At 38.6% G+C, this 12,591-nt stretch overlaps 1 long non-coding RNA gene across 5 annotated transcripts in view; it reads left to right on the forward strand.

Annotated features, from left to right (window-relative positions):
* LOC106730238 overlaps nucleotides 1-12,591 on the forward strand; it is a 579,289-nt gene that overhangs the window by 289,709 nt on the left and 276,989 nt on the right. For all 5 annotated transcript variants that reach the window (XR_004320690.1, XR_004320693.1, XR_001366677.2 and 2 more), the window contains one exon: nucleotides 11,295-11,346. This is a non-coding gene — a long non-coding RNA (uncharacterized LOC106730238). The remainder of the gene's footprint in view (nucleotides 1-11,294; nucleotides 11,347-12,591) is intronic.

Consider the following 12,591-nt stretch of genomic DNA (forward strand, 5'->3'; position numbering starts at 1 on the left):
TATTTCTAAAACTCGAATGACCTTTTAGCATTCTACATACTTAAAACTTTCCATAGTTTCGTCTTAGTCTTAGATGGGACCAGCTTCACAGGCATTATGGCATGAGCAATTGCACATGTCCCAGTCTTAGAAGGGCTCCATACTTGGCTTAATGATCACTCTACCGTCCTAAAATTCTTAATAATTTTTGAACAAGGAGCCCTATAGTCTCATTTTACACTCTTCCCCACACATTAGAGAGCCAGTCCTGCTCTTAGATAGAATTTTCATATAGCCTATAAGACTTACAGCTTATCAGAATTTCAAAACTAGGTCCCTTTCCTCTGTCTTAGTCATATTGCTCTCTGTCTGAAAACACACACAGGGACACACGCGGATGCACATACACACATGCACAACTTAGACATTTGCACTCCCTCCCCAACCCTTTATTAAAATACTATTCAATCTGTAGATCTCTGTTGTAACATTATTTTTGCTGCCTTGCCACACACTGCTCCATAGACAGTCCCAATCACAGGGTATCTCTGTCTCTGCTGCTCTAATATGGACCTCATCTCCCTCTGTGGTAACTGTTATTTGCTTTCCTGTATCATTCAGAGAATGCTAAGATCCATGCCACCATTTACTGTTCCTTACTATCTGTAGTTCCTATCTGTGGTGTTATTAGATCATTCCTGTAGTATTATGGATATATGTACCTCATACTTAAGTGTGAATGGTTAAAAAACAGTAATTGCCTTTTCCTTTTTTCAGTAGAAATACACATGCAAATGCTAAAACTGTCTGCTTAATATGGACCTGTGCCAGCAAATAAAATACAGGTATTATATTTCTATTGGTCACATTTGCACCTCTACCAAAATTTACAGAGACATTAGCCTCTTGGGTTTTACTTCTGAAAGTATTGCAAGAAAAGGTAATGTTTTTAAAATCAGAGTATAAGCAACATTCATCATTTACTACTCTTTCTTGACTTTTATAAAAATGGTCTTTTATAGTTATACAAATATTATTCTGAAAAAGCAAGTCAATTGCTAGCTAAATCCTATGGTCAAGGCCAAAAGAAGTGAAAAATTGGAGGGAATTTTCCTGTCTTACTATGATTGTCAAAACAACCCTTATTTGTTCCATGTAAATAAAAGACAGTGGTGAAAATGGTATTAGCATAAAGGCCCAGGGGAGAGAAATATCCTAAGGTGCATTTTTTGGTAAGTGAAATAGCAGCATGGTTCCCAATGGTAGGAAGGCAGTGAAAAGTAAGCTTTTGTGAATGTCTAAAGTGGACCAGAATGGGGAATACTTTTCCAGCACAAAATTTGGTCCTAATGCCTGTTCTCATCAAGTTATTCAGAGGCATTGGATAGTGGGATGAGCCTGAACTGGCTACAGCATTTCCCAGTTGTCTGGACTTTATGATCATCATTCTCATGAAGCAGAATTTACTAAGAATCCACTGTGCTTAAGATGGTAAGATGATAAGGGAGCTGCAATAGAAAAGTATCTTAATTTGATTAATTTAAAAATTTTAAAATTGTATTTTAAATTGCATTAGAGAAGAGCTCAGGAATTTCTTCCTTGTTATGCAAGTGAAAATACGATTTTTGCTTTTCTAAGACTCATTTATCTTTCAGTAAAGTGGTTCTGCCCGATATCTATCTAGCTCCATTAACCGAAGCATATTTCTCATATATTTAAAGAAGTGAGCAGGAAGATTAAGTTAGATAAAAACTTCCAGGCACTATAAGCTCTAGGAAGTGAATGCAAAATAATAAAACACAAAATCAACTGCAAAATAATGCGCTTGGAAGTACAAGGGAATCGTGTGATCACATGACTATCACCCAGGAAGAAAGGATCTGTATGCTGGGCACACATATGGCACCAGGACAAAAGGCACATTTTTCTCCCTAGCACTATTATATAACCTTAATTGGGTACAGCTGGGGGGACATTGCCAGTCAGATCCAGACAGTGTTCATTAGAGAAGCGGTGACAAGTGATTACAGAAACTCATTTTTCCCTTCCAGGAACTGTTTGCTAAAGCGGGGTTGTCAGTCAGCCTTTGGGAATCTTTGCCCATGTGCAGATGCTACTATTCTCTTGGTGCATAATCAGATCTGTCATTAACACCTCCACAGTCTTCTATATCTGGGCAGAGAAGAGAGTGTTTCCTCTTATGGGGGAATCTAAGTGTTTTGCTATGCCCTAGTCAAAAATAAAATGGAGATTATTTCTGGGATCTCATTTATGCTTTATATGGTCTTGTGTGAAAATTGAATTTCCTTCTCAGTGTTGTGATAAGCTTTCCAATTTGTCTGAATATTTCCCTGCCTTTAAAAACAGAAGGCTAATTAAGCAGGCAGTAGACCTTTCCTCACCCTCTGCTCATTTATACCACTTATTTTTAATGCTGTTTTACCCTTGACTATAAAAGCTCATGTTTTTGTGCTGAATATTTTCCCTCAAAGTTTCCAGAAAAAAAAGGGAAAAAAATAATCTCAAAGACCTATTGATTCTTCTAGCATGTTCTGGTTTTGCAAGTTAGAGATAGAATGATTAACTTACAGTTGAATGTTGATTTCTTGTTCTCAAGAGCAAGGATAATGTGTTATGCTTATTAATAATAAATAACTTATACATCATTAGACATAGAATCGGCACTCTGGATATACAGAATCTAAAAGATACATAACCAGAGCATATCATGGTAAATATGACACAATTTTTATTCCCTTGATGATAATAGGGATAGTCACAAATGCTGGTCTTTCTTTCAGAGGCACTGTAGGATGGCACACCCAATACCGCTGTTTGAGTTAATTTTGTTGTTCAAGTGACTTGCTTCAGTTTATGAAATGTGGGGGGAGGTGGTATTTTACCTTTTGAGCAGAAGCCTGAAGGACCAGTGCATGGTGGGTTGGCTTCTCCTTCCCTGTTAATTGTCACAGCAATCCTGAAAGGAGGAGATAAGACTTCTGCCAGCCTGGAAGACTTGCCATTAACAAAATCTCCTGCCAAAGCACATCAAGCATCTGGTATGGGTGAAAAATAAACATTTAATGTTTTTAGCCATGAGATTTGGGGATTATTGGCTCTATAGTGTAACCTAGCTATCCTGACTTCCATGAAGTTCAGTCAAAATGGAGTCTTAAAGAATGAATAGGAGTTAATTAGAAACATGGAAGGGAAGAGTGTAGTAAACAAAGATGGGTACGGAAGCACAGGGACAGACAGATTTCAAAGTCCATCAATGGGGGATAAAAAATAAAATTAGTGACTGAGGTTTGATAAAATCAGCAGATAAATCGCCTCAAAGAGTAGGTTTTTAACTGCGTATTGAAGACATGAGCAGAGTTGGTAGAATTGTTTAGGGAATATGGGATGGAGGAAATGTCAAGCATATGTTGGAAAGAATCAGATTCTACTTTTCCTAGAGAGCATATGCTCTTTGGAAAACTCAGCATTATCCTTCCGACTCCTTTCTATAGCCCAGGGCAATTGCAATCTGTGAGGACTTTTCAAATCCAGCTTTTGACCTCTTAGAGAATTTGAGTTTTGTCTTGGTGCCTTTGATAGTCTACATATATTTTTTAAAGTGGAAAAGAAAATTAAGCCAGATAAAATTTACAGATATTAAGAGCTTTAGTGAAATTAATGGTCTTGTCCCAATTGCAAAGCAGTGCAAATAAGGAATAAGGTTGAAACTGAAATAGAAGTTGTATCATATTATGTTTATTTAATATTAATATATACACTTCTGAATTATTGTATTGGATAGTAAATATTACAAAGAGAAAGCTGAAATTTTATTTAAAATGTGAAAGAAGTGGTTCTGGAAAATTCTGATAAAGCAGAAGGACACAGTGCTCTCTTCCTACTAGTCGGCCAGGCAATCCAAGTACAGGGAAACATACAATACCTAAGTGCTGGCGGAAGCTTACAGGAGTTTCCCGTTAGATGACCTGCGCCTAGATTATGTAGAGATTCTCTGTGTGATCTTGGTTCTGGGTTTACAGCTTTACTGAGCATGAGCCAGGGCTCCTGCTCAAATCCCTCGGGCCCAGAGTTCTTTGCACAGCATCTGCTACAACTGATTGCACCGTTTTTCTGAGAATTGTTGACTCGACTCCCCACAGTGGGCATACCGGAAACAGTTTTTGTGCCTCGGCTTTCCAGCGCCAGGCCCTATCTTGGCAGCATGTATGAAATCCCCGTAACTGGAGGGCTTCTGAGCACCTCCGTATTTAGGAGCATTTTGGGAAGCGTTTGGATTTGTTGTAGGCCTGTAAGTTTGAACAGTCTCTGCTGGAAGCCCAGCCTCACACCGCCCTCCGCCTGACCTTGCCAGCGTCCCCGCGGACCTCGGCCTTTTGGCCCGTTCCTCTTTCCGTAGCAGGATTTGCCCGGCGCGCGCACTAGTTTTTTCCTGTAAACCAGTATAGCAGGCAGTGGAGGCAGCTTGTCCCAGCACACTGAACCTCTTCGTCGTGGTTCACGGTGCTCCCACGAGCTCCACACTTATTTCCACTCCTCAGACCCCAGACCGGCATTTCGAGTTAGAGGTAGGGCCACGAAACCCAAAACCCACAACCTGCAATCCAGGTGGGACTGAGGAGGCTGGGCAGATGGAGCGCACGGGGCTCAGGGAGCCAGGAGGGTTTTTATAAGGTTAAGTGTATGGACATACATGTCCTGTGATGAAACTTTCAGAGTTGCTGTCAAAACATTCTCAAGAGGAAGGGTATAGCCTCAAGTGGCAGAGTGCATGCTTAGCACACACTAGGTCGGGTTCAATCCACTGTACCCCCTCTAAAAATAAACAAACAAACCTAATTACCCCCGCAAAGAAATTTTTAAAAAATTCTCTAATAGAGCATTTATATTTTTATTTTTTCTTAATAATCTTGTCTTAAACATAATGAATTTATACACTTAATTGCAGAATAGTGATCCTTAAAAAAGCACCTATTATTTTCAGATTCATTAATGTTACTTGAAATTGGTCTTCTTTAAGAACTATTATTTAATACTATGCATGTTTATTCTTCTTTAGAGTCTTAAAAATAATAACTTTATTGGGGGAAAAAAACAGTCCAGACAAAACATGCAAACTAATTTGTTTATTAATCTTCAAAAGAACAATGAAATTTCAATGACTGGTTGTTCTGTAGTTAGTACTGAAATAAATGGACTATAAATAATCAGGCTTGTGAAGTATGAATATAAACTTGTCAGGCTTAGCTAGTTAGAAACTGCTTTTTTTTTGTATTTTCATTAGTCATGAAAGATATGCAAAATTTCTTCCATGTCACTTCTAAGTAGCTGAACATTTTTATATATGCATATCCCCTGGGGATATTGGAAATAGAACCCCCCCCCCCCAGTTAAGTACCAGATTGTCTAGAAGCATAATCACAAGGGGTAAAATTTTACCTTTAGCTATGTTAATGCAAATCTGGTCACAGTCATGAATGTATTATTTTTATTCTTCCGGATCTGAGATTGCTATATCAGAAATGAAAGTTTAGCCCATCTATCCCGTGGATATAACATATTACATGCGTACCAGAGAGCTCATCTTTTTTTGTTTCTTTTTTCTGGCACTACAAAATATAGCCTGTAGCTCATTTTCTTACAGAATCTGAGAACTCTCTCCAACTCTGAAATGGTTAGATTACCATTCCAGTGAAAACCAGAGCTGTGCATGAGGCTACTGACCCTGGCAGGCTCTCTCTCCAGGGTTATCAGATCAACAAGTTGATTGAATTAATCAGTGAACTCAGTGAACCACTGGCTAATTCCAGGAAGCAGCCCTACCTCCCATGAAGTTGATGAGTAGTTTTTCAGTCTTGATGAAGTTGAAGAGTCATGTTAGTATTGTACAGACAAAGTTCAGATTTGCCAGGCTTTACTCAGGGCCGTTTTTTACATGGCCATATTTCCCATAAACATGTAGTCGGATGTGTGGTGTAGTGTGTGTGTGTGTGTATAGGAGGGTGGGATTTTGTGGTCCTTAGATATCATGTGTTATATTGCACTATTAGGTTTGCTTGCTCTATCGACTTAAAGTGCAGAAGCTGTGGATAACAACTAAACATGATGTCAAGAAAATGTAATGTTTTGGGGTTTCCATTTAAAATGGAAGCACACCAAGAGACTTTGAAACTGTCTTCATTAATACTTCAGTTTATGTTCACATTGCTGATTTATGTATCAAAAGTAGTCTTTTTTCCTGTCATTTATTTTACTTGTTTTCAAGGACTCCACAGCATAATTGCAGATGGGCCTGCTGGGATGGTGAGATGTCCTGTATATACACACTGGACAGTGTATAAAGGACAGTGTGTTTAACTCATCTAGGAGTTGCTCTTGAAGGAGAGAGATTATGAGTCATAATAGAGTGTTGGGTTCCAGTACACAAAAATAGCTAATGTCTACTGAGTAGTTACATAGGCCACACACAATCCATGTTTTACATGAATTATTTCATTTAATTCTTTCAACAGCCCTGTGAGATGTGCCCTGTTACTGCCCATTATTTACATATAAGGAAAGTCTTGGAGAACTTAAGTCATTAATTTGAACTGCATAACTTGTATTCTTTTTTTTCCCAGTTTTATTGAGAAATGATTGGCATATATCATTATATAAGTTTAAGGTGTACAGCACGATGGTTTGATTTACATAAATTGTGAAACTATTACCATAGGTTTAGTTAACATCCTTCTTCTCATTTAGACACAATACAGGAAAAGAAAAAATTCTCCCTGTGATGGCTGCCATGTGTTCTTAAACAACATGCTTTGACAGTGTGGGTTTTTTTTTTTTAAAGTATGAGTTCCTTGAATTGCAGGACATTGTTATGTGATTACCAATGTAAAAATCAAACCAAGCCTTTATTCTCTTTTTACACTAACCACACATGCAGCTGAACACTGGAAGACTCAGTGTTGTCCACAGTGCACTTTAGCTGAGACACTCAGAATGAATATAGTGCCATGACTGAAAGGTAGAAAGGGAACGCTGTGGGGAGACATTGAAGGGGGTCTAGCAGAATTTCCTAAGTTTAGCACATGACCGCATTTGAAACAATGGATAACAGAGTGTTTAGAGAATTAGAGCTAATAGGTCAGTTCATTTCTTTACATAAGGTGAGCTTATTCTTTTCAGACATAAATTAGCCCAATCATATTAAATATCACGCACTGTGTGTGGAGTTGGGTAATGATCTCCATCAAATAATGAGTGTGGAGGGTGCACTTCACTCTGAGCGCCTTCTGTTCCAGCTGTTTCTACTTATCTTAATTTTCCTAATTGGGTTACAATTAGGTTGCGAATGAGACATTAACATGGGAATTGGAGCTTTTCAACAAAAGGGTTTACTTCTTTTATTGTTTTGTGGTTCTTAACTTTCAGAGGCCTATTTCTTGCTACATGTTAATTAAAAAATATTACAAAGTGTTTAAGACAAGCTTATGGCATACAAATAAAAACCTACTTACATCTCCACAGACCTAACAATTTGGCTGCAAGGAAAACACTGTGAAAATATTTTCAATTTGTTTAGGGCATGAGATTTTTTTTTCTTTTATTTTTAATCAGTTTTTTCGGGGGGATGTAATTAGGTTTGTTTGTTTGTTTTAATGGAGGTACTGGGGATTGAACTCAGGACCTCGTATGTGCTAAGCACACAATCTACTGCTAAACTATACCCTCCCTCCCGAGATGTTTACTTAAAAACTGTTATATCTCATGTTTGTCTCTGACATTGTCTCCAGACCTGACTTCCCTTCTTGATACGAAAGCCACAGCTGGCCAGGGTTTGAGTTGCAACGGTGAGTGGGGTCTGTTTCCTTGCTATTCAAAGTGTGATCCTTGGATCAACTGCATCACCATCACCTGAGAGTAAGAGCTGCAGCCTCTCAGATCTGGTTTGGTTTTAATCCTTTTGAAACAGAATCTGCATTTTAACAAGATCTCCAAGTAGTTCATATGCATATTAAAGTTCAAGAAACCCTGTTAGAGTCTGATTATAGCAACAAATCAAAGGCAGTTCCAAATTGAAAAAATTATTTGTCTCATCATGCATTCTGATCATATATAAGAAAAGATGAAATCTCACCCAGATGAAGTAGCCTAGTTGACAGTTAGAGCTAACTTTTTAATAACATCACTAGTTTAGACTGAAAAAAAAATAGGTTAAAAGATTTTAAAAGTGTTGTGTGAGAAAAGCACAGAACCAGAGTGGAGTTGGAAAGTGTTCTTATGTTGGTTCTGTAGGCTGCTGTTCTCAGCAGTCTAGACAATCTAAATTTCTTTCCTCTATGGGTCAGTGGTGCTGAAGTTTGAAGACAGATACATGGCTCTAGAATCAGCGGAAAGTATTTCATTCCATTCACCCCAATTTCCCCACCATGTTTTCTCATTTATTTTAATAATCAGAGACCTCATATATTATTTAACTTCACTTTACTCAATTAAATGTGCTGTACCAATTTAAACAATTTAATCAATAATATATCTTCAAAAATCCTGTTCTAGACGAGCAGATTTCTGAGGAGTGATGTGCAACTATTTATTTGAGTGTCATCACTGCCAGCCATTGACGTCAAGGCGACAGCTGAAATTTTTGCTGTTGTCACAGGAGGAGCAGGACACACTTGCGAAGCTTTTCCTTCTGTCAGTGGTCACTGTGTTATCTTTCTTCACCTGTTTCTTTGCTGTCCTGTGATATAAAAATGTTACCCATTAAGTTTCGTCTGTACTTTAATCATGGGACTACCCAGTTCCTGTTGAGGAGTGGTTTTATAATTTCTGTAACTGGTTTCATGGCCAGGATGGGTGCTGTTTGGAACAAGTCATTGGAGGGACAGTTTATCCGGCTTCAGTGATTATCTCTGCTGCAGTTTGCCGTGCCCTTCATCTCACCCACACAGTCTATAATCAGCATTCAGAAGGTCTGCATGTCCCTGGCTCTTTTCAATTCCTTCACTGTCATCATCAAGTGTTAACCTCTCCAAAGAACTCAAGGATGGGGCGGGGCCCTTTGCTGCTTCCGTAAGTGCTGTAATACCTGAATACATCTCCTGATCTGCGGCTGTGTTCTGAGATAGTGAGGAGATTGCTGTCTTCTGCATTCACTCACCTACGACATGTTGATTAAGGCAGCAAACCCTGGTCCCGCGTATAGCTGGCCGAGTGTGTCCGTCCTTACTCTCCGTGGTCTCTTCTTTGGAGGAAGTTTGTGTATTCCGGATCAGCTCAGTGTCTTTCCATGCACTCATATAGGCGCTCACAGAACATTTCTCCCAGTGAATCTCTGCAGCCTTTGGTACTGTTTACTGCCTGAGCACCATTTTTTGGATGAGGCTCTCCTTTGAGCGTTTGCATCTTATTCTGTCATCAGAGAACATGGCAACCTTTGTGGTCTTTGCTCCTTGCTAGATCTGTGCCTTTGTGAATTACCTGTGTAGCAATTTGAATCCCTAGCAGTTCAGAACACTTTTCTAGAGTGTCCCCTCCCTGGTAGCTTTGTCCTTTCATTCTGGGCAGTCTTCATCCTGACCTGTATTTCTCCCCACTGATGGACCATTTCCATGCTAAGAACCACATTCTCATTCTTGGTGCTAGCATCAGCCAACAGTCTGGTCCTCATACTATTTTCTGTTACTCGTGACACATAAACCTGAAATAACACAGGTACACAAATGTCTTCATTTTCTCTCTGATGCTTTACTTCCTTAAAAGAATTTTGGAAAACATGGCAAAAATAGAAGGTTAAATTTAAACTTAGGTGGTGAGTATATGGATGTTTGGCTTATTCAGTTTACTTTTTTTTTTTTTAAGATTTGAACTGTTTCACAATGATAGTAGTTTTAAAAAGCAGCTTTTTTTTTTCAAATAGTTTTAAAGATTAAAAATGGGGAAAATGCAAAACTCCTAGGAACAACTTTGTCAAGCTTTTGTATAGTTATGCTGTTACTGAGTTAGGCATAGCAACAATGCTAGGAAAGTTTATGATTTGAGCCAACCCAAGTTGTCCTGTGGCTTCCTCTGTCTGAATGCTCTTCTCCCCAAAAAACCGTATATCTTGGTCCTTACTGACCAGATATTTTATTAATTGTAATCTCAAAAAGGCCTTTCCTGCACAGTAACTAATAGTCCTCCATCCCAATTCTTCTAATCTTTCTTCTCTACTTTTCTCTACCATAACTCACATCCTTTTTATTTATATTTTTTATTGAATGTCTCTCACCACTGCAAATAAAATCCATGAGGACACACTATATATCTAGTACCTATAACAGTGCCTGCCACATGGTAGGCACTAAATAAATACTTGTTGAATGGGTAAACGAACAAGAGCATTGATATCATGTAAAATGCTCCTACCTCCTTAGGATGCCTTGATATGTGAGAGTTTTTCAAGGGTCTCTTTTCTTGACATCTTTCACTTCAAGAAGTTCTGCAGCTTCTTGACATCTGGATTCAGACAGATGAAGTTATGGAGCGCTGAAATACATAGGAGCATGTGTTAAGATTTACTACCAATAGGAATAGAAACAGTGAATGACCACAGTGATCCAAGATAATCTAAGCCTGTATTTAGCAGATTCCAAGTCAGTGTGGGAGATATTATTCTTAGGATTCTTTATTCCCCATAGCCGTGCCACTGTGAGTTAGCTGAAAGAAACTAGGATTCTTCCCTCAAGCTCTACAGTACCCAGGAGAAGGGTCAATATATTTGGTGTTCTTTACCCTCCTAAGTGGTGAGAACTAATATAGAAGGGAAGGAAAAAAGAAATGCACTCTAAACACTTAGAGAGGAAGGAGCCTAGTAGCATAGTGGACTTCAGAGAGCCAGAGAAGGAAGAATAGCACTGTGATGAGTGTCAGCTTTAGAAAGCCACACTTGTGGTTCGTTGTCATACTTTGAGTGCATCTTTTACACAAGGATTTAAGGAAGATGTCTTTACTGAATAAGTGTTGAAAAAGCTACTTCTGCTCTGCAATGAGGTTCTTCCAATTAAGTGTGACACTTCACACCATTTATTCCAACTTGTGCTAAAATTACCAAATGAGAAGCATGTCAGGCCAGGCTGTTTCCCTGAGCGAAAGTGAATGGCTTCACCACTCACTGCAGGACCATCATGTGATGATGTTTGTACCTTAAAATGATCAGAAGGGTATTTTAATTTAACTAACAAAACAACAAGTGAAAAAGTAGAAGATAACTTTTCATATTGCCAGTTACATTTTTCTCAGAGTAAAAATACATTTTTTCCCTTCAGTTTTTGCTCATGGAATACTGTGGACTCTCAGTGATCCAGAAAACCTGCAATAGTAAGTGCATTTCTCTGTAAAGTTGAGAATAAGAACAAATAAGACCTCCAGTTCTTAAAAGCAAGGAACAAATGGCTTTATGTTGGAAGCACATGGTGTTATTTGGGATAAGGCAATGGAAAATGAGGAAGTGAGAAGCCATGGGCAGGGTCTAGAAAGATATTTTCTCTACTTGGCATAAATAATTGCTATAGAGATTATTCATTTACCATTAGCAAATACTTCATTTCCTTGATACCATGATTTTTGCCCTTTTTTTTTTTCTCTTTGGTAAGATTAAGAATCCAGTTAAGCCAATAAATTCTAAATTGTGCAGACACGCCGTCTCCCCAACCCTCATACACACGCGCTGTCCACTTACTAAATGCCTACATGGACACTGCATTGTCTTAAACTATAAGCTCTACATGGGCAAGGTTGTTAACTGAGGTTCCTACTGTTGGTTTGGTCCCAGTGAAAACGATCCTTGTGCTTTTTTGACAATTCATATTCTACCATTAGTAAATCATTCCTGGAATTTATGAGATTGTTTCCCATTTTTTCATGAAGGCACTTGGGGAGGTTGCCAAAAGACAGAAACTTCTATTGGCCGTTTACAATTTTGTATAAATTAGATTCTTCTTCCTCTTCTTTCTCCTCTCCTTCTCTCTGTTCTTCACTCCCCTTTTCTCCCCTCCTTCTTCTTTCTTCTTTCTGATGCTTTGTCTGCGTTGTGCTCTCCGAATGGAAAAAGCACAAAAGCCCTCACTCTTTTTGAAAGTGGTTATAACTCTGGCCAAAAGAAACCTGAATCTATATGCTGTTGATTTTCAGTCAAACGTAAAATATCAAGACTTTTTTTCTAAGAGGTTGTGTGTTCCATTGAAAGATTCAGGGCTAGGTGTCAGTTGTTGAATCCCAATACTGACTCTCAATGATTAACTTAAGAGAATCAATGACTGGTTTTGCCTCTTCTTTTTTCCTTCCATGAAACGAAGATACTACGAGTTGTGTGTAAGATATGGTTATCTTTCAGCTGTGGTTGGTCAGCTCTGTGCTTATCTCCAGGAATGCCTGGAAGTCTGGTGCTGACATTTGATAAGAATGAAGATGTGTTAGTTATTGATAAAGGTGTAGTTTACAGTTTGAAACTCTGCTACAGGTGCCCAGCACATAATTGTCCTACATTGCTTGGGGGTGGATTGATGGTTTATACTTGGTTCAACCTATAGAACCTGGCTTTAGCTATGTAACCATTGGAGGAAA

This window comes from Camelus ferus, chromosome 6 (genome assembly GCF_009834535.1).
Source record: "Camelus ferus isolate YT-003-E chromosome 6, BCGSAC_Cfer_1.0, whole genome shotgun sequence".
Taxonomy (NCBI): Eukaryota; Metazoa; Chordata; class Mammalia; order Artiodactyla; family Camelidae; genus Camelus; species Camelus ferus.